Source organism: Dipodomys spectabilis, unplaced genomic scaffold (genome assembly GCF_019054845.1).
Source record: "Dipodomys spectabilis isolate Male_0828 unplaced genomic scaffold, ASM1905484v1 ptg000503l, whole genome shotgun sequence".
In the NCBI taxonomy this organism is placed as follows: Eukaryota; Metazoa; Chordata; class Mammalia; order Rodentia; family Heteromyidae; genus Dipodomys; species Dipodomys spectabilis.
Genome location: NW_024871180.1, coordinates 843,327 through 865,484, shown reverse-complemented (window position 1 = coordinate 865,484; position 22,158 = coordinate 843,327). Strand labels below are relative to the sequence as shown.

Genomic DNA, 22,158 nt, shown 5'->3' with positions numbered 1-22,158 from the left:
ACTGCTGAAAAATATCAATACCAAATGTCAAACTCTACTATAAAGCCATAGTAATCAAAATAGCTTGGTACTGGCACAAGAACACACCTCAGGACCAATGGGATAGAATTGAAAACCCAGAAATGAACCTACAGACCTATAGCCATCTAATCTTCGATAAGGGAGCTAAAAAAATAGAATTGAAGAAAGACAGCCTCTTCAGTAAATGGTGCTGGCAAAATTGGTTAACTACTTGTAGAAAACTAAAGCTAGATCCTTATATATCACCCTGCACCAGAATCAACTCCAAATTGATCACAGACCTCGGAGTCAAGCAGACACTTTGAAAAGATTACAGGATGGAATAGGAGAAACGCTAGTTCTCCTTGGCGCCGGCCGAAATTTTCTTAATAGAGACGCGGAAACACAACAAATCAAAGAAATGTTGGACAAATGGGATTGCATGAAATTGCAGAGCTTCTGCATGGCAAAGGACATAGGTAGCAAGATCAATAGAAAGCCCAAGATTTGGGAGAAGATCTTCACTACAATGACAATGGACAATGGCCTAATACAATGGACAAAGGTCTCATATCTAAAATATACTTGAAACTCAAAAAGTTAAATCCCCCAGCAACAAATCCTCAAAGAAACAACTGCCCAATAAATAAGTGGGCTAAGGTCTTAAAGAGAAACTTCTCTGAAGAAGAAAGAAGGATGGCCAATAGACACATGAAGAAATGCTCAACCTCCTTAGCCATAAAAGAAATGCAAATCAAAACAGCATTGAAATACCACCTCATCCCAGTTAGATGGCAAAAATCAAGAACTATAATAACAACAGCTGCTGGAGGGGATGTGGACAGAAGGGAACCTTACTTCATTGTTGGTGGGGGTGTAAACTTGTTCAACCACTTTGGAAAGTAGTATGGAGGTTCCTCAAAAGACTCCACATAGAGCTCCCCTATGACCCAGCAATCCCACTTTTGTGCATTTACCCAAATGTTTACAAACAAGACCACACTAAAGCTACGAGCACAACTATGTTTATTGCAGCATTTTTTTACTATAGCTAAGATATGGAACCTACCCAGATGCCCCTCAGTAGATGAATGAATCGAGAAAATGTGGTATATATACACAATGGAATTCTATGCCTCCATCAGAAAGAATGACATTGCCCCATTTGTTAGGAAATGGAAAGATTTGGAAAAAATTATATTAAGTGAAATAAGCCAGGCCCAAAGAAACATAGGTCCCATGGTTTCCCTTATTTGCAATATCTAGTATATGTGTGAGTCAAGAAGAAAAAGCAAGATAAGGTGATGTTAGGAAAATTAACCCTAAGATATGTATTTAAATGTTTTTTTTCCTTTCATGCCTTTGTTTCTAACGCATTTGTAAGATTATTCCTTTGTTGCATTTTATGTCCCTCCCCCACAGTATAACCCATGCTTTCACTGTATTTGATGTCGGTATAATTTGTGGAGGGGAAGAGGAGATACAAGTCATTTAAATAAGGATACAAATGGACCCGTTGCAACAATGAGAAGTAAAAGTTGTCATGTCTAAAATGAACTTTACAACTTTGGTGGGGGTGAGGATTGCATGGGGGAGCAGTGGGGGCTGGGAAGGGAGGGGAGGGGGAAACAAAGGAGGAGGCTAAAATGCTTGGTAAGAAATGTACTCGTTATCTTGCCTATGTAATTGTAAGCCCTCCGTACAGTATGTTCACAATAAAAAATAAATAAATTAAAAAAAAACAATTGCTTACTCTTGAGGAATTAATTATTACAGATACTTCATAGTTTTATCCTCTACCTGAATGTGGCTATTTTTGTGTTGACTTCTCAATTTGTAACACCCCATTGGAAACGGCATCTATTGCAGAATTTCATAATATGCAAAAATGTACTGTTTTGAATCTCTCAGGTATGGAATGTTGAGAATGAAAAAAATTAGTAGTTATTAGTCATAGTAATTTTGATGAACACATATATTCTGTCCGCTTAACAACTTATTTAATTTTGAAAGTTATGGGTTTCCAAAGCATTAAACTGTTTTCTGTTTTATAATGAGAAAGTACTATTGAAAAACTTGGCAATATATTATGAATATATTGTCTAGTTGGATAAAATTCACGTTGATGACCCTCTGATAAAGAAGAGGTAATTAATTCACATTAGATGTCAAATATTATTGATTTTTAAAATGTTACTACATAAAGAATAATATTTACTGTGCCAATACAGTGAAATTACATTTTATCCAGCTTATTTTTTCAATTTTATTATCAAATTGATGTACAGTGAGGTTACAGTAATTGTAAGGTAGTGAATATAAAACATTTCAAACTTGATACCCCTCCCTCATTTTTCTCACAGTTTTCCTTCACCCCTCCACCCCTCACAAGTTGTAATGTACATTTCCAACATATTGCCTTGTGAGTGTAGCTACTGCATTGGTTTTCTCTTTGTCCTTTGTCTCACCATTTTGCTTTTCCTCTTCCATTCCTATTTAAGGTAAATGTATTCACAATACAAAATCAAATACAGCAGGAATGAACCATAGGGGAAAAACCCAAAGAAAACAAATCACATAGTTCATCAAAAACAACAACCACAAATAAAAAATCTGGTTCTATATCTTGGAATTAATTTTGCTTAGCATCAGCTTTTATGGTTATATATAGGCAATACAAAGCCACTGGAAAATAATAGCTGCATGGACACTATATCATGAAAACAGCATGTTAACTTTTTGATGGTAAAGGTGGAATTAGGATTGGTCAATTCGCGGTTCTGATAAAGGAATTTCAAGAATTTTAAAGTTTTGACAGGTAAATTTGAATTATTAAAAATTTTAACAACTTAGCCTACTAATAAAAGTTAAAATTGCCTGGGAGAATAGGTTTTCATGCAAAGAAATCCACGGAGACTTAGTAGAGAGGGAGCAATGTGGGTGAAGATGGCTCGTTTTCACACTAGACAAACAAACCTCAGAAATCTTGCTGTAAATCCTGTAGGTTCCTTTGGCATTATTCTTACCCAGGAAATATATTCTCACTGTGTAAAACAAGGTTGTATTGGAATTTAAATTCAAAGTTCTTAAAAAATAAGACATCAAAATTTGTGAATTGACCTTTCATTACCAAACAGTAATTCTCTGAAAAAGGTAATTTGGGTCAAAATATTTAGGGAGAACGTGCCCTCCAAAATGAAAGAAGGTGTTGGGTTTACAAATTTCTGTTTGTAACACTTTCCACAATGTCGTTGCATGTGAAGCAGTGAAACACAGAAAAAAATCTGATTGGATACTTCAAACTAATGATTTCACATTTCTAAGTGACTCACAAATAATAATATCCTTATTAACATGAGATAGTGAAGACTTCTCTTATTACATAAGCTAAAATGTTTTGGGTTCAGAAAAGAATTGAGCAAATGGAAAAGGTAAGAAAACATTGTTCTTAGAAGCCCTAGCTAAGTGTATTGGCTTCAGCAGTGAAAGGAGGCCAAAATTTTATATAAATTGTGTTAATATTTTTACTACGTAAAGTGATTTTACAGAACCTATTTGGCTCACTAAAACACAGAACAGATTGAATGAAGACATGAAAATAAATTCCACATCCAAATGAGGCAAGTTAAAGAGTTTTAAAAGAGATATCACGAAGATGTAGCAGTGGTGGAGCCCGTATAGACCTTCAGCTTCACTAGACTTGAAGCCAAGATGCTGTGATTAATTGGAAATCAGGCAAGAGCTAAGAGGAGGACATAGAAGCAGGATATAGAAGCATTGTCTTTTTGTAACAGACACTGTCTTCTTAGGTATAGGTGATTTAACTCTACTCTCCTCCATACAACTTAGTGAACAAATGCAAGACCAAGAGAAAAATGATCTATTGAAATTATTTTTCATAGAATAAGTTAATTGTTCCTGATATGGTATCTAAGGAGAGTCTTAAGAGAAAATAAAAATGCAGTATTTTTCAGTTTCTCAAACCATTTTCTTAGCAAAATATATCTTTGAGGTTAGAATTGATTGAAACAAAAGTGATGGAGTCCTTATTTTTGTGGGCACTTTAGACACAAGAAGACTTTTAATGTAAAAGAAAAAAACAAAAAATACAGCCAAATATTTGTGATCACAGCTTCTTGGACTGTTTTCTGGAGACAAAGTTTTACATTAGATTTCTTCTCATTAACATAGATGTTGTTTCATGGCAACCAAATGCAAGAGGCAAGTTTAATAGACTCGCTTGGCCAATTAAACAGCGTGAAAGATGAAAATGGGAAATAATATTTAATGAATTACTTTGACCAATTACTTTGCCAGAAGAAAGAAGGAAAAATATAATTCAAAATCAATTGACTTAAAAGTATAAAGAACACGTAGTGAAGAGAGATTAGAGAAAACATAAAGGATTATTTTCTCTCCAGTGGAGTAATGGGTTCTTGATCTTGTTTCTTGCGTTCTATCTTCTCAAGGTATCAAGTGTGTCTCACCAGTGGATTATCCAGTTCAGACAGAGAACTCGTTGAAGCAAGATACTAGTTGCAGCAGATGTAGGTGATTTATATAAAATTTTAGACATTCTATTTAAACCTGTTCAAAATTCTCCCCTATCCCAAACTTCCCTCTTTGAACAGATTTCTTGGTTTTCCCAAGACTACCTTTCATTAACTGCTTAAAATTTTGAGAGGTCATATTCATACTCTCTAGAGATTGCTAGTTGGTTGTTATTTTTGTGTGTTTTTGTTTTTTGTTGTGTTTTTGAACTGAATTTCGTAAGGTTATGCAAGTGTGTTACAATTAAATATATCCATCTAATTGTCCAATGCACTTGGATCAATATCACTCCTTCCATCATTCTCAATCAACCTTTTCTCCAAGATTTTTTTTTTCAGATTTACCACTTCCTTTATCATATGTGTAAATTGTGTATTCTAGCTGTACTTGGCCTTGTTCATTTTTCATTCATTCTATGTCTTTACTATAATTGGGTTCTGGTTTCAACTTCCTGATAGTCATCCTGTTAAACTCTCTATTAATACTTTGAAAGGTTTAGATACATTTGATGGAGTTTCCATCCTGTATATGCTTGAACTGATGTCAGCTTATATTTCCATAATTCACTCATCTGCAGTAACAATTTGCAAGACTGGAGATATGAAGCACCTAAACATGATTTTATTCTCATCCATTTGGAAGATTAACCTTTAGTAAAAAAGAAAGTTAAAAAATGGCACAGAATGTATTCCTAACTACCAATTTTTATAAATGGCTTTGTAAAAAGGTGTGATTGTTTTATTTTACATGGGATAATATTTTCTACTACCTATAAGTTATGGAAAAAGAAGATAACTAAAATTTATTCCTGTAGAGGAATATGATAGAAATAGAAGACAGATTTTATGTTTGTCACATCTCTCATGAGTACCCATATTCAAAACTTAAAGTCATATTTTTTACTATGTGAGACAGATAGGAAAAACATAATATTACCCATAATAAGACAACTATTTGTGACATTTTAAAATGTACTTTATTAAATGATGACATTTACTTTATTAGCTAACGTTTTAGTTTGAAATTTGGGAGGCTGATCTACTTAACACATTTCTGGACGGCCCCTACTGAAAAACAGAAATTGTGGGTGGTACTATTTCTACACTTTAATGAATGGTTGAACGTGTTTGTTATTAGTGCTGGGTAAATAATTCAACTCCATTGTAACTTGTTCTCTACCCTTGAAAAACTTGTAATGTCACTAAGTATCATCTACTTGTCTATTGTTATTTTGGCGAATGTCATTTTAAAAATTTAATTTGAAAAGGAATAACTTTCAGGAGATTAAATGTAGATTATCATTGGTTTAAGAGTGACATTTTTATACCACAGAACCATGTTGTACTGAAGTCCCAGTGTTTTGAAGCACTAAGGATCTTCTCAATATTTTTCTGAATTATATTTGAACTCTAAGTAAAGTTTTCTGGGCCTTGGTAGACCAATTATGGATCTATCCTTCCAGGAACTATTTTTTGGCCCACTTATGCTGTACTAAAATCTTTCATTAATCAGAGGGGAGGGGTATTAAAAATAATCTTATGACACTTTTTGAACTTGTTCACTCATATGGGCTGGTCATATGTAAGTTGAATGTTTGAATTATAGTACTTACTCTCAAATTTTGTGATCTCATCTTTCAAGTTGCATTGCATTTCTCAATTGCTTACTGCTAATTCCTGCATCTCAAGAATTGGGGTCCTGAAATATAGGAAATGAGAAATTGAGATGGATCTTCAATTACTTTGTGTTGGCATGTTGCATGAACCTTGGTGAGAAGCCTTGACCTTGTCATCTGATGATGCAGGTAACTGGGATCTGGGATCCTAGGACAGAATAGCATTTTTTAGACATCTTATCAGCAAAATTTGGGCATAATCAGTAGGAATGGTTCAGAAATATGTAGAATAACAGTTTGGAACCAGCGAGTTAAAACAATAAACAGAGAATCAAGGTAAACTCCCTTATAGATTAGAGGAAAACAACATTGTTTTTTTACCATGTGAATTCAGAAGACCACGAACATTTAGAATGTATCACAACTTTATACCAAAGACATTGCGTTGGTTCTTTATCTAATGTACATTTTAAACCTAAGTATTTATATTCCAATTCTATTTATTGGAATAAATATATATCAATTTATTTGTGAAATTATCAACTAATTCTAGTACGTTTCACTGTGTGAAATATAAAATCAGCACATATAAATATAACATATATAACTATATATAATATAAGAAAAAGACACATATTTTACATTGTTCTGTTGTGGTTACTGTATCAAAGGCAACTCTTTTTTATAGTATTATTCCATTATCTCTACCTCAGTGTTTGATAGAGTTGGACCTTAAGCCTGACCATTTGTATATTTACAGCCTGGAGGCAAGAGAAATCACTGTGATTAAAACATTACTAATTTAAGGGCTAATAATGAGGAGAAAAATATGGACTTCTCTTGCAAATATGAATATATTTGGTGATAGAAAGGCAGTAGTGTAAGTTCCTGTCTGGTTGGATGGTAGACAGGCCAGGACATTAAATAATCATACATATGAACAATTTTTTCACCTTCTTGGTTTTAGCTACTTTTGAAATGTTATATATATAATGGACAATTATATTTTGATAAAATACCTTCTAGTCTGAACAGTTCTGTCTGAACTGTTCATCTCTCTATAATCCCTTGTTACTAAGATTAGTTTTGTTCAAGTAAGACAATCTATGCTCTCAGTGTAAGATATTCTGATTGGTCTGTTTCTACATGGAAGAAGAGTAAAGGGTCAGGTAGACATTTGTGCCAGTAAGACCTCATTTGGGAAAATGTCAGCTGCAGAAGGTGAGAAGTAGCTCTTAAGCAAGGCTTACTTTGAATCCATTAGCTCCACAAAGCTAATTCAGTTGGATAAATAATACTTGAAAAAGCCAACACCTTTGTACTTCACTATAAATTATTGAAAATATGATCAAATTCCAAATGAAAAAGACTTAAAATTGTCATTGATAAAAAATGCAAATGTGAGCAATCTGCTGAACAATATAAATTTTTTCACTATTCACAGAATTTTAGGGAAATAAGATCAATAGCATTGTTAGGAACAATAAGGTTTCCTTCTTACAAGTAGGCACCCATGGATATATGCCTGTATAAAGATTGCATCATTAGGATACTACATGCTTCCGCAGCAGGTCTACCTAAATTACAACAATACAGAGATTAACATGGCACTTGCACAAGGATGATATGAAAATTTGTGAAGTATTCCGTAGTTTTCATTCTTCAGATGCAAGAAATGAAAAACAGTTATTAAAAAGTTGATTACAAAATAACAAGTGTAACAACACACGTAATTCATATTATTAAATTTAGTTTGATATCAATGTATTAAATCTTCACCTCAGAAAGGCGTTTACATAGCATAACCTTTACAAAACTTTTGAAATTAGACAACATTGTCATTTTATCCCAAAGAAAAATAATATTAGGACCTAGGAAAAAAAAGGAATCTTAAAATGTTTCTATATGGAATACAATCCGAAAGGACACATTAATGAACCTATATATTATAAAATAATATAGAATTCAAAGTATATCTAGGAGAGAATAAAATAAATTATGAACATTATACAAACATAGAATATAGAGTATTTTAAAATATTCTTTTTCAGACAAGCACCAGAAATACTTTAGTTTCTGTACTACTCATTTCAACAGATAAGTTAAAATTATTTCTGATTTAAAAATCACAAACTCTGCATAAATCATTATACATGTATACAAAAACTCTTGAATACATTTGACACCCATTGCAGGCAATTCACTTGGAAGAATTCCACGGAATTCATGAATTTTTACAGTACGGTATTGGTGTTGCCAGGCGCTGGTGGCTCACTCCTATAAACCTAGCTATTCAGGAGGCTGAGATCTAAGGCTCACAGTTCAAAGCCAGTGTGGTAAGGAAAGTCCGTGAGACTCTTATCTCCAACAAACCACTAGAAAACTGGAAGTGAAGCTGTGGCTCAAGCAGTAGAGCACTCACTTTGAGCTGAAGAGCACAGAGATAGCACCCAGGCCCAGAGTTCAAGCCCTATGACAGACCCCCCCCCCAATAAAATAAATTTGCACTTATTTGGATTGTGGAAATATTTTGTATGGACACGAAGGATGGACTTGCATTTTTGAAATTTGAGAAACTTAACCCGACCATTAGGACTTACGAGAACAATTTGTACAGCCTTCTACAATTTCATAGAGGTAGTGATGCATACTTATCCTTTGGGCAATTTCGAATGCAGTTTCTTCTAAGTTGTTCTTCAGGCCTGGTTTTATATAATGGTTGAACAGAAGGAGATCCAGCATATCTTTGCTATCTCAATTCTCAGCAGCAAGATGTAAGGGGGTCAAGAGGCCTTTAGTTTGGGCATTGGTATCTGTATCATGATGAAGTAAGAAAGATGCCATTCTGTTATTATTCTGTATATATGCACTGTGCAGGGGTGTCCAGCCCTCTACAGTTATTGCATTTGCCACTTGAGCCACCAACTCACGGACAATGTCTAAGTGTCCACTGTAGGCTTCCTGATAAAGAGGGGTATACTCATCGTCATCCCTAGTATTCACATGAGTAACCTTTTTGGAAAGTAGTCTCTGCAATTGATACCATTCCTCACTTTTTCATCATGTTCCGTGTCTTCATCAGAATTGCCTATCCAGAGACTGAGTGCAAGTGGGAATGTGGTGTCCATGTATTTCCCTAATATTTCACGTTGGTTGAACTGTTCAGAAAAATCCAGTGAATTTATTTATGATTTATTTTTCCTTTTTCCATTTTTACTATTCTAAATTATTCTAACTGGGGAGTATGGAATTGATAGAGAGCAGAGGAAAGACCTCCATTTTCAAAGGTACAGACTGATAATATGGAGCAGTGGTGTCTTCATGTGCAACTTATTCTAGGAATGAGAAAAGATGAAATAATGCCTTCTGTATAAATGCTTTGGAAAATGGAAGAGCAGAAAGTGAAATGATGCAACCAAAAATATAAAAGCAACATAAATTAGGATATTTATGGAGCAATCATATTATCTATGAGAACCATGAAAGAGAGAGAGGAAAAGAGAGACAGATGTATGTGCAATGACCTAGCTAGCCACAAAATGCATGCCTCTGATTAGAGGCAAGAGCAAAGATGGAAATAGAATTTATGTATTTACTTGAAATTAGTAATTGCATTTTTAGTAGCCTACATAAAGAGACATAGCTTTGACCAAATTGCAGACAAGAATCTAAATCCTTGATAATTCTAGTAACAGATCTGACTGAAATCAATTGAATCACACTTTTTCTGTATAATGAAGGAATAGGTCCAGGCTAGGAAAGCAGCTAGAGAAGGCAGGCCAATTGTATCTGTGACAAAACTTTGTGGAAAATGGTATTGAGGATTACTTACTGTTGATCCACTTGCACTGGAAGCATGATTCTCAACTATTGCTTGCAGATCCTCAACTATTGCTTTGATAATTATATTCTTCAAGAAGAAAAAGTGGGATTTAATTGTTAGCAAAGTACTACTAATACATTTTGACTTCTCATTAAGCACCTTCAATCATCAAAAACACATTAAGACAATAGACAAGCCTACTTTTTTTAGATGAAAACAAGTGTCTTTGAAAAACAAGGAATTTAAGTTGTCATGCAAAGGACTTCGATTTTACTACTGCATTATACATTTTTTCTAATGTTGGGTACCAATAAATAATGAATCTATTAGAAAGCTCTTAAACCTCATATGTCAAATCGTGGGTTCTCTTATACTATATTATGGTATTTTTTATGTATGTTCTTAAGAAGAAATTTAAATTACTAACTTGAATTTCTGACAGGACAATATCATCACTGTAAATCTTGCTTCTATACTCTCAGTTTTAAATTACTATTTAAGTATGTGCATTAGATAGGTATAGAGAAAAAAGTAGAAGCCACACTGGTGGCTCCTGTCATTAATCCTCGCTAATCAGAAAGATGAAGTCTGAGGATTGCGGTTTAAAACCAGAACAAACCAAAAAAAAAAAAGTCCATTAGATTCTGATTTGAAAGAAACCAACATAAGTTAGAAATGGAGCTGTTGTACAAGCAGTAAATTGCCTTGAGAAAACTCAAACAAAAAAATAACAAATTCTGGGACAGAGCCAGGCCCTGAGTTCAAACCCTAGTATTAGCACCAGGCCACTGAATTAATTAGGTAATTAATTACTTAAAAATACATTAAGTGGTCACATGTGGAGGGGCAGGATATAACACCCGTAGTGACTGGATTGTGTATTATTTTGTAGCAAGGCAAATTATCATTTGTACTAATCACTAAGATTTTATTTGAACTTTTTTGTACAATAAACCATGAATTTTGCATGCATGTGTATGTGTGTACATGTGTGCACATATATGTATGTGTATATGTGTGCATGTGCTGTTGCAATGTTGCTTGCCAATGTGGACAGGGTGAGGCTAAAAAGAGCTAACTGTGTTGCAATGTTTTTATTATCATTGTTCTGTCATGTCATTTCAGTTGAACCACCCTTCTCTACATTTTATTTGTCAAATAATAACATCATCAAAATCAAAGCATTTACAACATTAAGTTAGATAAAAGAGATCATTTTCAGCTCTTATTATATGTTAGGTGAGAAGATACAGACAAAATTAGGTAGTAAATTATTGCTGTAAGATGACTGTCAGTACAAAAGGTGTATTTGACCTGTTAAATTGGTTATACTTTTAAGATATGCTCATTGAGTGAGTTTGGCCGACTTGACCGAACAGGTCTTATTCTCTGCTTATTCCTGGATAAAGTCTTTCCGGATTTCTTTTTTTTCTGGGGGTCCGTTCATGGGGCTTAAACGCTAGGCCTGGCTCTGTCTCTCAGCTCTTCAGCTCAAGGCTAGCGCTCTGCCCCTTGAGCCACAGCACCACTTCCGGCTTTATTCTTTTTTTTCTTATGTGGTGCAGAGGAATCGAACCCAAGGCCTCATGCATGCAAGGCAATCACTCTACCACTGAGCCACCTTCCCAGCCCTCTTTCTGGATTTCTGTTGGAAATAACTTTCTTTGAAAGATCATATCTATTCTCACTAAGAGATAATCAGCTCCATATTTATTACAGTTGAATATCCCATCAGATTGACTGAAAATCGGTACTGTGGATATGCTTATTAGATATTCATTTCAAAAATGAACGAACAAACAAAAAACATGTGTCTTCTCCATATTGTGGATGTATTTGAATTCGTTTTGTACATGCAAAAATATCTTCAGTAATGGCTCTTTTGTGAGAGTAACTACAGCAATTTTAATAAATAAGGCTTTCTAATATATTTTTCAATAAAAATACCATCCCAAAGCGAATCTTGCAATTTCTGAAAAGCCTTTGACTATTTTAGTATTATTTCAGTTCATTGACTATAGAGCTAAAGATATTTCTGAAATAAATATTGTTAAGAGCTGAAAATGTAAGTGGGTATATAGGCATTTTATGCAACATTTTATGAAAATCCAGTTTTTATGAAACTAAATGAAATAGAAAAAAAGAATGTTCCTGAATTTGGTAAGCTAATTAATTATTAGTATAACTTTGTTTTCTATTAACACAGTCCTTTTAATGTAGCTGTTGCAATTAAATTATTTCCTTTGTTTCTCTGTACTTCAGTTGTTTTTAGAATCTTTGTAGTTATAGATTAGGATTAATCTTGTGTTTTGTGTCCTACTCCCCAGAAAATGAGTTATTTTCAAGTATTAATAGTTTATAATTGAATCTTCAGTATCATCAGAAATTTTTTAAAATGCAGTAGTTTGATGACTTTTTAAAACAATTGTATTCACAAGTTGGAGAGTCTTTAATTCATGCTTAGGTCTTGGTGTCTATGATTTTTCCCTCTCGTTCCTAACATAAATTATAGGTCAGGCTGCATTTTTGCATTTATGAAAGGTAAAATATTTATCTTGGGTCAAAGGTGATTTTTATATCAGTCTTGCTTTAATAGTATTTTAAAATAGTACATTTCTCTCAAAATTTTGGGTATAAAACGTAATCAAAATACTTGCAATGGTAAACAACTTAGGTAAGTTACAATGTGGAAATGATTGGTCCATAAGACCTTCAGTCTGTTTACATTAAGAATTGGACAGGTCATTCTTTCAGTAAGACTGTGTTAAACAGGAATGTGGTCCCCAGACAGTGCAGTGTTGAGTCATGGGATAGAATATGATTTCTCCTATTTTGAGTTAGAAATCAAGAATATTACACTTTAGCAGTTCCTTTCACCAGGGAGGTATGAATTGATTATGGACTTGGAGTTTTCATATTACAGTTACCTATTTTCTAAAAAAGATAAACTGAAGTATTATTAGAGTGTACACAATAATTCTGGGAAATTTTCCTAGAGTTAGTAGACTAAGTGCTGGTATTTTAGTCATAAAATAGAATGATACATGGGAGATGGGCTAACACTTACCATGAGTGCAATGTTGTACTAGTAACTCCACTTTAAATTATGACTTTTAAATTGTCAATGCTAGTATGTTTTTCCAAAATTATATATGATAAAATGTGATCCACCTTCTATGAAGGTTAGCAATTTTTATTATTATTTTATTGTTACTTTATTGTTATTTAGAATTTTTCCACTGTCTTTCCACTTCCATACACTTGTGTTCGTTATTGACAAAGATTTTACTTTGCTTCTTTTCTCTTTTCATTCTTTTTCCCTTAGAGTTTACCTATTCTTTCTCTTATTTCTTTGGAAATTAATTATTATATTTCTATTACTATTTCTTTCCATTGTAACAGGTTTATACAATGCTTTATTTTCTATTTTATTTTTCCCATGTTCTCTGACTCCCAGTCCAAACTATTAGGTGGATTAAAAAGTAACTTGATTCAGGACACTTTGATTATTTTCCTCATTCTCTTCTCTGAAGTTTTTCTGTTCTTTGATCCACAATACCAATGATATACAACTCCTATGTGGTCCATCATTCTATCACCTCTCACTCTGCTCTGTTGTACAGCTCAAGTCATTATCATTCAATTTTATGCTATAGAGTTTTTTAAATCTTAACTCATTCCTAAATTAATTTTATTTGCTTCAAGCATTTTCTAAAGACATTTTTCTATATATAATATCTGGGTTCTTGTGTTTTCACAAGGTGCAAAATATGAGTGACTATCAAACATCTAGATATCTCAGTAGAATATTGATACATCGGCACAATAGACTCATATGTAAATTCAAGGAACAATCCTGTAAAATGATGTAGCTTGAGCCCTCATACTATTTTTGAATCTTATTACCATGTTTAGTAATGAAGACAACATAGGTTTACTATAATATCAGATAAAAGAATGTAACAGATTTGTCAAAAATAAATTCTTATGTGTCTAGGGAAGTTGAGTATTTCTTTATATGTCTATTGGCCATCCTTCTTTCTTCTTCAGAGAAGTTTCTCTTTAAGTCTTTAGCCCACTTTTTTATTGGGATTAGAGTTGTTTCTTTGAGAATTTTTCTTGTGGGATTTGGATTCAAATGTTTTTTTTTTTCTTTCTTGCGATTGTTCTTAACATATTTTAAAGATGATTTCTTTGTTGTTTGTATGTCCCTCTCCCACGGTATAATACCTGTTTTCACTGTATTTGATGTTGGTACAATTTGTGGAGGGGAAGTGAAAAAACAAATCGCTTAAATAGGGACACAGGTGGACAAGATGATATGTCGAAAAAAGAACTTTACAACTTTGGCCTGCTGAGGGGCAGCAGGGTTGGGGGTGGGAAGATGTGAAGAGATGCGAAGGGGAAACAAAGGAGGAAGCAACAATGCTTGATAAGAAATGTACTCATTACCTTGACCATTAATTATAAACCTTCTGTATGGTATTTTCACATTAAAACAAATACTCAGTTTTATGGTCAATAGATTTTGAAAAGGATCCCATGACTTTATGAAACAAAAATAGAATCTTATGGTTATATTGGCACTATTACCTCCCTCGATTTAAAGAATGATCTTAGACTACTATCTCAATCCTTATACAAAAATTTAAAATAAAAAATGATTATCAAACTAAATGTGAGATGTAAAAACCTATAAAAGATTAATGTAAAAATTCATGACATTGGATCAGTAGAATCAGTAAAGATTTCTAAAAAATGACATGGAAAGCATTAGTGGTAAAGAAAAGCAAGAATAAACCATATAATATCAACTGATAGCCTTTCATAATTCAAAGGACACTATAACAGGAGTGAAAACATATCCAACAGATAGAGGGCACATATTTGTTAATGCTACCATGTTAACGTTACAATGATTATGTATTTTTATATCTTCTAATGATATATAAATTTTTCCCCAAATGGGATATTTCTTTACAGAACATATGTAAATTGATAGTCAATAGGAAGAGCATATGAAATAAGCTCTTCTTTAGTATCTAAGAATAAATAAAAAGAAAACTCACTAGTATGACCAAAATATAAAAAATGACTCAAAATATAGTACTGCATTTGTGGAGAAACTGATATACTCCACATAGCAAATCGATTTGTATAACAATGCAATCATTTTAGCAAGCAAGTTTTTAAAAGGTCGAAGAGAATTGCATAGGATCGATCCATTACTCTTCTATGAATGTATATAAAGAGAAGTAAAAACTTTTTTGGACAGGGAATGTAGGTCATTGACAGTGCACTTGAGTAGTATGTTTCAGACCCTGGATATAATTCCACAAACAAATTTTGAAAAGGCATACTATAAAGGATGTATGCTGGACAAATTCCTGTAAGTGAATTTTATATCTATTTTAATGTCTGTTCTAAAATTTACAGCATTTCTAGTTGAAGAAATGCAAGTTTCTGAAAATTAGGCTTGGAAAACCTATGGTTGTACAATTCACTTCCAAAGCACTAAAATGTAAACAATAAAAGGAGATAATATATTGCAAGTGAATTACATGTCAGCAAAAAAAAAAAAAAAATTGTTAAAAATACTTCACACAAAATGCAGAATACCTAAAAAGATGCTTTTGGTGTTGGCTAAAAACTTTGTAAACTACAGTTTTTAAAACAAAGATGTGATTTCTGTTTATTTTGAGGGTTTTTTCTTTTTCTTTTGAATTTATACATGTATGTGAAGGAGGAGGCTGCAATGCTTGATAAGAAATGTATTCATTATCTTGCCTATGTAATTGTAACCCCTCTGTACAGTATGTTCACAATAAAAAAAATAAAAAATATAAAAAAATGTATGTGATAACTGTAATACCTAGGAATTTGCATCACTTCTAAGTAATTGATAACCTTTTCTGGAAGAAACTTTTAGCAAATGACAGAAGACACAAATCTATGCATCTGTATTTTATGGAAGCCATATATTACTTGCTCAATCCAATTGCTTTTCTCTACTTTGTTAGGGAAAAAATATTCTCAAGATAAGAGACAATAGCAGTGAAAAGAAACAAAATACAAAATCATCTTGATTTATTTGTGAAAATAACAAATGAAATAAAACAATTCCACTTAAGAGAATCCAATATAAGTATATATAAAGATATGCCTGGATGGCAACATCCATTGAATTTTTGAAATTTTAATTTCTATGAACATATGAAAACTAGAACAAGAAAATAAATTTATTTTTTAGAGCAAACCAGACTTAGAATAAATTTCTTAATTGTTTTGAATTACAAAAGAATTGATATCTTTCCTTTGGAAACATTTAAAAATGTTTATCACTTATTATAATTCAAATACCAAGCAAGAGTACTTTTATATAATCATTACAAATATCATTTTATTACTATCATAATATAGAATAAAGTCCCGCCCCAATATACTACCTAACCTTATTCTTAATTCCTAATCATTACCTAACCATCTTAAATAAACTAAGTTGTCACATCTTTAACATAGACGTAAACATTCTGTACTTTTACTTAACATTTTTCCAGGGGCATGTATTCATTTTTCTAAGAAATGTTCACAGCAGTTAAAAGATGCTTTTGTGAAATTAATGTGATACATTTTGTTGTTGTTGTTGTTGTTTGCTAGGCCTGGGCATTGTCCCTAAGCCTTTTTATGCTCAAAGACAGGACTCTACAATTTGAAGCACAGAGTTAATTCTTATTTTTAGTGGTTAATTGAAGATAATCTAACAAGTACTTTTCTGTCACTGGCACTTGGTTTGACGTATTTTTTAATTTTAATTGTTTTAAGATTTTTGTTTCACTATAATGTTCATCATTCTACACATAAATTTAGATATATGTATAAATTTCTGATGACAAATAATCTTTAAAAATGTGTCTTTCTACACATAACATATATATATATATAAATATGTGTAATATATATATATATATATATATATATACATATTTCTGAAGACAGACTCCTTCTAAAATGTTATGCTACTATTTTTTACCTTTTTCATTTCAGAGATACAAATCCTATTTTTCTAAAGGTTTCCTAGAATAAAATATTATTTCAAAAGAAAGTAGAGTTTATTACTTTTAAGGGAATTTTAGATATACACATGATATTTTAGTAACATTACAGTATAATACTTGAAAAAGTTCTGTCCAAACTCTTAATTATTTGTGTAGTGAGGGGGAGAGAGGAAGTTAATTCATACTGGTTAAGAATTTTCAATACTTCCAAAAACTATTCCATAATTTGTTATAAGCACATAGTCGAGCTACCTGATATGGTTTAATTTTTTCTTTGTTTCTTTATTTGTTCTAATTTTTAATATGGACGCAAACACAGTGATAACATTAAAATTATTAATCAAAAGACAAATAATAGCAAAATCATAGACACATATCAGACTTTCAATAATTAGCACTTATGAAACTAATAATTTTGATGAAGAGGATGATGACCACAGTGTAGCATGATAACAAAAATGTTGTGATTGAAAAGGCAAAAATTTTAGACATCTTTGAATCTAGATTTCCCACATAGAATACATAGTTATAAACAGAGTTGGATTACATGCATTAATAATAATAGGAAAGTTTCAATATCAAGAATATAGGGTTTTATTGAATGACATTGCCCCATTTGTTAGGAAATGGAAATACTTGGAAAAAATTATATTAAGTGATGTAAGCCAGGCTTTTACAACTCATTGTTACAATGAGTTGTTACAATGTCATACTGTATACTTGTTTCAGCATTTTGTAATTTCCCTTCCCCTACTCACATTAGAAAAATGTATATGCATGATGCAGGTCGCCGACAACAAATATAGTGAAAACAGGAGCTATACCATGCAGGAAGAAAATAGAAGAGAAACCAAAAAATCACATACTACATGTTACATACCTTCAAAAAATATCAAGAAAGAAAAAACAAATTGTGTCCCTGTCTTGGGGTCCATTTCACTTAACATCATCTTATAAGGCCATATGTACATGGATGATGTTTTAAAAGCCGTTTAAGTTCCAAATGTTCTCATTACGAATTTGTCTCTGAAACACATGTTACCTCATGTCGAAAGATGTACTTGTGCTATTTCAATGAATCCACAAAATGTTCATTTTACCTGGAGAAGCACCATAGATTGTTAATGTAAGTAAATGTGAGGAACTGTCACTGGAAGTGGAAACTGATTCCAAGAGAGGAATTGAACATAGAGAAATGACAAAGTTCAAGTTAATTTGTGCTGTCCTTTTAATGGTATAAGAAAAGAATCCAAGACTTGAAGGAAACTCTGTCCCTGACTTGTTCAAGTGTGTTCTTTACTCATAAAACTTGTCTGTAAACTTCTAGTTGAGAGTATTACAAAAGGAAACAATATGCCATTTGAAAGCCAGCATAGAACAAAAGGAAATAATTTTGTTTTAAATGTGTTCTACTAGAAAGAAACAAAGACATGGAGGTTTTAAAGTGTTTTATGCATTGATAAATCACTCCTGAGATGATTCTCCTGTTGCAGGAGACAGTGATCCATTCCTTTAGTCTGGTCCTGAGTTCTCCATAGCAATAAGGATTCCAAAAAGCAGGATCCAGTGAGTAAGATCAGCAAAAGGAGCCTTTTTTCAAACCTGTGCTTTAAGGATGGTCCCAAAGAAATATGTGGATTTTTTCATTTGCTTTTTGTTTGTGTAGTTTGTGCTGGTTCTGGGGCTTGCACCCAGAGGGTGGACCTTGTCCCTGTACAGGTGTCTTTCCTGGCCACCTGTCCCCTAAGCTAGTACTCACTGCTTGACCCAAAACTCCACATCTGGCTTTTTTATTGTTTAATTAAAGATAAGATTTTGACAGCCTCTCCTGTCTGAGTTGGCTTTGAACTGAAAGAGAAAGAATGACAATTGACATCAACTGTAAGGACTTCTCTTTTGAAACAAGAAATATTAGATGAAGTTTATTATAAAGCTAATCTTCGACAAATTTTAAAAGAAGAGAATATGTCCAACAAAGAAGCAACAACTTCAATAACTCAGCAAAAGTAGGTGCACTGAATCATTTTTCTGCTTGGGAAGATTACTATTGTCGTTGTCGTTTCTTTTGGGGAAACTTAAAGTCATATTTGCATTATTTTGTTGGTCCTGGGGCTTGAACTCTGATCCTGGGTAGTGTCCCTCAGCTCTTCAGATCAAGTTGAGCCCTCTGCCACTTTAGGTACAGCACCACTTCTGGGTTTCTGGTGGTTAATGTAAGATAAGGATCTCAGGAACTTTCCTGACAAGGCTGGCTTTGAATCACAATCCTCTGGTCTCAACTTCCTGAGTAGCTAGGATTACAGGTGTGAGCCACCAGCATCTGGCTTATATTTGCATTTATGTGCACTTAATGACACTATGTAGACAAAGAATGGACATTTGAATGAAATGATGACATTACAACTTTTCAGAAAAATTGAGGTAGCAATAAATATGTCCCCTTTTCCATGTTGTTACATTAATGACGCATGAGTTATGGACTCTTACATTAGCATCCACCCTCTGGAGTCTGCGTATGTAGACTTAGTATCAGAAATTGTTCATAGAGAAATAGAGAAAGACTGAGATTTTTAGAAAGCAAAGGAGATCAAGTATGAAAGAACAGCATAGAAGGATAGACAACTTATCACAGAGACTAAGAACTAACCTAAGTAACTAGAATGCTAAAGGCAATGAGGAATAAGCCTAGTTGATAACTAGTTCTTCAATAACCAAAAATGGTTCTCTCCAACAGTTTCTAGTATAACTTAGTTATTATTATCATTTATTCCTTCCATCTAGATTTATTCGTTCTCTTCTTTAAAAACTATTAATTAGCCTCTGCCTTTTTGATGCCATGATTTATCAAAAAGATTTCCAAATCTCACTTAGACTACACTTCTGATTGTGATTAGCAGTGACCACTCAAAAGCCTGGAATCTTTGAATTTCCAGGATTAATCTTCACCTGATATCTAAGCACATTCTTGGCATTAAATGCCGTGATCTGTTAATACAACTTTTTTTTTTTTTAACACACTATTCTAATACAGGTAAAGTAAATGAATTAAGAACTATTGTTAGGTATCAGTTGGAATAAGCAATTATATATTCCAAGTATGGGGTCTTTATTTTGTATTTACTAGCTAAATGACTTTTTTGCCAGTCCTGGGGCTTGAACTCAGGGCCAAGAAACTGTTCCTGAGCTTTTTTTTTCTAAAGGCTAGAACACTACCACTTGAGGCACCGCTCCACTTCCAGTGTTTCTTTGCCTATTTATGTGGTACTGAGGAATTAAACCTAGGATGTCATGCATGCTAAGCAATAACTGTTCCATTAAGCCACATTCCCAGAGCCCTAAATGACTGTCTTTCTTAAGTTGATATGTTTTTTACTGTGAAAATAACGTACAGAGGTGTTACAATTTACATGAGCAAGGTAATGAGTACATTTATCATAAATTATTGTTGTCTCTTCCTTCCCCTTACCATCCCTGCACACCGATCCCCTCATCCCCGGCAAAAGTTTTGAAGTTCATTTTTCAACATTATGTCTTGTACATCTCATTGTTGTAATGGGACATTCTTAAGATGCCATTATTTTTCATTCTGTTACTATGTATTGTAATTGGAATACAATACTAAGTCTAGTAAAGCTGACATTCCAAACACATCACTAAGGAAGTACAGTGTTAATACCTGCCGGACTCATAGGGCTGATACATGTGACATTATTATGTAAAACACTCTTAACCGTCATCTCCGACATCCATAACATTCTGCTCCCATTTCCAAGGTCAAGAGCCAAATATCTTAGCCTTTTTATTGATAGAGTGTTTTGCCTAGGAAGGAAGAAGGAGGATGTGGAAGGTGATGTTGGAAAAATATATATATTGGCTCCCTGCCCACATTTTTTGCATTTTAAAAAAGTGCTACTGATGAACTCCTACTTACATCTAATTGCTTATACTGTCTGTACAAGATTAAGATAAATGAAGACATCTGTTCTGGTGGATAACCACATTTATTAAAAAAATCCATTTCTGGAAAAAATGATACTAGATAAGTAAGTATAAATTATTGTCTATATAATGGTTTCTTTCCCCTTGCAGAACGAAAGGTAATATTGAAATGATTACTCCAGCTTTCTTTGAGATTTTTTTTTATTGTGAGAATACCATACAGAGGAGTTACAATTACATGGGCAAGATAGCGAGTGCATTTCTTATCAAGCTGTCTCAGTATCAAAATGTTCTCTATTTCCTGTAATATCCAAGCATAAAAGTCATGATTTGAAGATCTCAGTAGTTTTAGAAACAAAGATACATAATAGCTTCCATCCTGCAGAGACATATGATAGTAAGTATGATTGTATTATAGTAATCTTTTTCCTATTTATCTCAAATGTTGCATATCTTGGCATATTAGTCTATGTCCTGCATCAGCTTCCTGTAGGTGAGATTTACCTCTACTCTGCAATGTTAAGATGGGTCATGTGACTTACTTCAGCTTACAAAATTGAACCAGAAGTTGTGAAAGGCTATTTCTGGGGGAAGATTTCCATCTCATTGTCTCTGTCTAACAGCTGACATGTTATTCCTTAGCTATAAAAATAGAATATTTCCAGAGGGAATCTTCTTTCAACTTATATACTAGAAGATTACAGCATGTGAAATTGAAGCAAACTTCAAATACAGCCTCATATATGTAATACAGACAGAATTAAGCTAATATTAGAATATGATATTAAGATGTTAATTTCTTATCATTCTTGATTACCTTTATGATAGTTGACTACAGCACACCAGAATTTAATAAAAACTAAATAAGTACTAAACAAACAGGTAACATTTCTTGTTTGATCCTATTATATTTTTTTAATAAATACACATTGTCCATGTGATCACTTGTAGGTTTATCTTTTTCTATAGGTATCTTTTTTCTATAGGTTATCATTTTCTTTTTCACTCTAGAGCACTGTATCTATTATCCACATTCATTATCTAGACATTGTGATTGAGATGAGGAAGAACAAAATATCTAGATTTCTCCTTCTCTTTTCCTCTTCTCCTTTTTCTAGTGTGAATTCTCATTCTTTCTCCAAATTATCCTATTAATAAAGGAAGAATGACACACT

General features: G+C 33.0%; 1 pseudogene; it reads left to right on the top strand.

The window, feature by feature from the left end:
* Window positions 1–7,722: 7,722 nt before the first annotated feature.
* LOC122099097 lies at window positions 7,723–7,822 on the top strand (annotated as a pseudogene).
* The last annotated feature ends 14,336 nt before the right edge of the window (window positions 7,823–22,158 follow it).